At 29.4% G+C, this 4,579-nt stretch overlaps 1 protein-coding gene across 5 annotated transcripts in view; it reads right to left on the bottom strand.

Moving 5' to 3' along the window:
• Positions 1 to 4,016, bottom strand: part of LOC108756749 (cubilin) — a 77,340-nt gene extending 73,324 nt beyond the window's left edge. For 3 of the 5 annotated variants that reach the window (XM_018500774.1, XM_018500772.1, XM_018500773.1), the window contains exon 1: positions 3,647 to 4,015. The gene's annotated coding sequence lies outside the window, so the exon portion shown is untranslated. Of the gene's footprint in view, positions 1 to 3,646 lie in introns of all 5 variants that reach the window. The other 2 variants (XR_001939859.1, XR_001939860.1) reach the window with 1 other exon arrangement.
• Positions 4,017 to 4,579: the final 563 nt, after the last annotated feature.

Genomic DNA, 4,579 nt, shown 5'->3' with positions numbered 1-4,579 from the left:
CGCGTTTCATCTGAAGAAAAATGCTGCTGAAGCCACTGAAATGATTTGTGCTGCATATGGAGAGAACGCTGTAAGTCATGCAACATGCAAAAGGTGGTATCAAAAGTTTCGCCAAGGAGATTTCAGTCTTAAAGATGAATCGCGTGCTGGACGCCCTGAAAAGATTGAAACGGACGAATTGCAAGCACTGCTGGATATAAACTCTGCGCAAACTGAAAAGGAGCTTGCAGAACAGCTTGGCGTTACGTTATAATTAATATTTTTTCGTTTGTTTTTAAATAAAGATTGAATTTTACAAAAAAAAGCTCAGAACTTTTTTGTACACCTAATAAATAAATCATTTTTTTTTATTATTCATTTCATTTTCTAATAAAGATTTTTTTTTCATCAAATTGAGGCATTTGATTTGAGGATGTCAAAACCACAAAGCGATATACTTTAGAACTTATAAAAAAAATTTTCTATTCTTAAAAACGTTTTATAATCAAATTAAATGCAATTTTTAAAAACTTTGTAGGAGGCCCCATGAAAATTTCAACTGGATCTTGTTCAGCAAAAAACATACAGTACTACATTTAAAATCTAGTTTAAACCATTTTTGCATCAAATCAAACATGTATTAAGAAAAATCAAAACTTCGATTTGAGAATCGTTCACTAGCGACCTCTAAATCTTAATATTTTTTAAATAAAAATTTATGGTTGTTGTTTTAGCATGAAATGGAAACTTTTGAGCTGAGAGACTGATTAAAGAAAATATATTTTCTTTTTTCCTTATCAGTAATACTGACATATATACCATATTTGTAATAATACGAATTAAATTAAATTGACAAAAGCAATTCTTAATATTGTAATTTGATGCTCAATCAGATATCATATTAAAAAGATGTTAATGTACTGAAAAACTGTAAATAAATTTATTGAAGTTGAATCCGGATCTGTTGTATTCCGTACAACTGTCCTAAGCCTTTAGACTACCGAGGTCTTAGTAATATTCTTCGCAATAATTGGTATATGTATGGAAACGTCTTTTTCAAGCGATGTAATTTGAAAGGAGTCGACTCCCGGCCGAGGTAATATTTTTCGCAATAAATTTATTTACAGTTTTTCAATACATTAACATCTTTCTAATATAATGCTTGATTGAGCATCAAATTATTAAGAATTACTTGTTAATTTAATTTAATTTAATTCGTGATATTATTACAATAGTTTAATTGCGTTTATAAGTCCGGAAAACCATTTCGGTGCGCAGTTCGAATGATTACAAATATGGTATATATGCATATACATATATAGTGTATAGATATATAATTTACATTGAATTAATCAATTATCTAAGCATTAACCCAGCTTCAACCGGTATATGCTTCTAAAATACTGATAATATAATGTACTCAATAAATATATATCCTTTGTTTTTAGTTTTTACGAGTATAATACATTAAAGCTAGCTGATTCTATATTGTTACCATTGATTACTTGAAGTCTTCTTTGCTTCAATCAGAATAGAAAATGTTCTGTAATATTTTATTCGGTTTTTATACATGTATTTGATATTTTGACTTAATTATAAAGCATTCATCTAATTATTTATTAATCTGTATTCTTTAAAAGTTCAAATATTTCTCAAATATCTTATTTAGAAAATATCAGTTCGCAAGTCTCACATTTCGTTAATTTCAAATTGACAATGATAGATTTACTAATATTTATTTAAGATATGATTCTCACTAATACTTTTATTGTCTTAATAAACGGGAACAATCAACATAAAGTGTATATAGAATAGCACGGAGACACTAGAAAGTAGAACAAAATATTATAGGATCAGAACCGCGCCCATACGCTCGGAAAAGGATAGCGAGATGGTCAATAGCGGTAATTCCAACGTTAAACGCTGGTTTTCTTTAATAAATTGAACAACCTACACGATACAAATATTCAATAAAATATTTAGTTGAATAACACGAATATTCATGTCCAATAAATATCCATGAATACTTCTAACTTACTTAATTATTTCGCGACATTCACATGTTGCGTCGAATAAAAAGTAAGTCGTTAAAATTAAAATTACATACGAAATAATATTAAAATAACATTATTTGTTGATTGTCTGTAATCTTATAATTACTGCTCGTTGCAGTTATTGTTCGTTTTAATACGCTTTGTTAGATAAAATAATACTGTTTCAATGTCACACAATGTTCATAATAATTCAAAGTAGGATTTTTCTTACCAACAAATAATAAGATTAATGAATATCTAATTGTTTCTTCACTATCTAATAAAGATATTTGAGTTATGCCGAAAAATCTATTTCCTTTAACTATTATTTTCTCTATATTTATCAAATTAATTTTTATTTTCTTTAATTTATGCATTATATTACAAATTATTATGAAGTTTGTAAATGTCCTTGTAAATACAATCTTTAAAATGTTTATCATAAAAATTTTTGTCCTATATTCTGCCAAATATGTATAAATGTATATGTATCTCAATGATTAAAACTAAATAAAAATAGAAAATATTTCATATTGTCTTTTTAAAAAACATAGAAACAATAAATTTGTTTACTTGCATATATGTGTTAAATTTAACAATGGATAATAACATTAAAATTATGCCGTAATAACAATAGAATGTAGAATTAACAATTCTTTTTAAAGTTAAATGTATATAATTTTAATATCTAAATGTATATTAAAAGCAAAAAAAAAAGAAAAGAAATTACATAATAAACAAAGTAAAGAAAAAAAAACAAGTGTTCTTAGCTATAAACAATTAATTATTATAAAACGTAGGTAAAGAATTAAATTTAAAATTAAGAAAAAAAGTATAAAAGAGAAATGCAGAACTCTAAATAAAATACGAAATGCCGAATAAAAAGATTCATAATCGATTAAAACACAGAAATGTAACAAATTGTCTAATGCATCAAATTTTTCATAAGATCTGTAATGACTCGCATTGACATCTTAATCAAATATCCAGTTTGCTGAGCTTACATCATAAGTGTTTATAATATTTATATCTCATATAAAATATCGTTCTTTCGAATATTATATACATTTATTAAAAAATTGTTTCCTAATTCAAAAAGAAACAAACTTTTGCACAGCATTTACATATTTTCATTTTATTTCAGGAATTAAATTCGAACTTTTTTCATATAAATCTCTCACACCTAACGCTGTAACTCGAGTCAATAGACCATATGATCGAAATTGTGACATCTTCTTTATGATATTCCGCAACAATTAAAAAGATAAGATCAAAGATAGCAAAAAAATAATTTTACATAATCTTAAAAAATTATTTTTAATATTTTATAGCATCTAAAATATCTAATGTTAAATTTAATAAATATTTAATATGTCAGGACCATAAATCAAGACTGAAAAATAGAAACAAAGTTACAAAAGATTGCAGCATAACTAAATAATGAATAACGGAGAAATTCCGAATCTTCTTGCATGTTTTAAATCGCAAATGTAGTGTATCAGAATTCAAAAATAATAAAAGTATATCAGAAATCAAACTTATTCGGAAAAAAATTAACAAAATCACGATTTTATCCACATATTTTATATTCTCTAAGGGTCAACGCATTTATTGCAAAAATGATCTCGACTTACTTTCATGATCTCGCTTGGAACAGGTCTCTCTCTTACCAAAGAAACTCACCCCGTCGCGGAACCTCTCTCTCTCTCCCCCTCTCTTTCTTTCTCTCTCTTTTTCTCTCTTTTTTTCTTTTTCTATCTATCTCTCTTTTGAGATGAGATATTTGTGCGATATTCGCACTCTCACGCGGTTGTCACGATTTCCGACCACGACACGCCTACTAGTCGCGAGAACGATGGATGATGAGATGCACGGCACGTAATAATGCGATTCGACAGTTGTCACAGTCTCCAACGGCAAACACGACCCTAACATATCAAATGAGATACTCAGTGGTGCGACGACGACGCATCGAGCGGCGGCGGTAGTGGCGGCGGCAGCAGCTACGGCGGCGGTGGCGGCGACGGCAGCAGTAACGGCGGCGGCGGCAGCAATAGTAGCAATGGAGCCGACGGCAATGGCAGCAATAATAGCGATATCTTGCGCACGCTCATAACTATATATAGTATATACTACCACAAAGCAATAATTAACTTCAATATATTTATGTTACCCTTAATAAAAGAAGCTGTTCACTCCTTTGCACGTATGTAGAAGAATATCTACAAGCACTTAAACTCAATAATCCCACTAAGGATACCTAAGTAGCACAGCAGCGCTTGCAAAGCGCTAAAAAAGCGATTATATGCGCTTTTTTAGTGTTTTATTAATGCTTTGTAAGAGCTGTGTGTTATATGGATAAATTTTATCAATAATAGACACCGCGAGAAAGATGGCTATCCTAATGAAAATCGTAATTTCTGCTCTTCTATTATTTATTGAGTTTTGCATTGCTCGAAGATTAATCTTCAAATGTCACATGCATCCGTCCTCACTTATCAAATGTTATCGCTATGTGACAAGAGTACACCTTCCACCTCTAGAGGGTATCACCCTCTTAAAAGCTA

Source organism: Trachymyrmex septentrionalis, unplaced genomic scaffold (assembly GCF_001594115.1).
Source record: "Trachymyrmex septentrionalis isolate Tsep2-gDNA-1 unplaced genomic scaffold, Tsep1.0 scaffold13, whole genome shotgun sequence".
Classification (NCBI taxonomy): Eukaryota; Metazoa; Arthropoda; class Insecta; order Hymenoptera; family Formicidae; genus Trachymyrmex; species Trachymyrmex septentrionalis.
The sequence above is the reverse complement of the archived record's forward strand: the minus strand, read 5'-3'. Positions and strand labels throughout refer to the sequence as shown.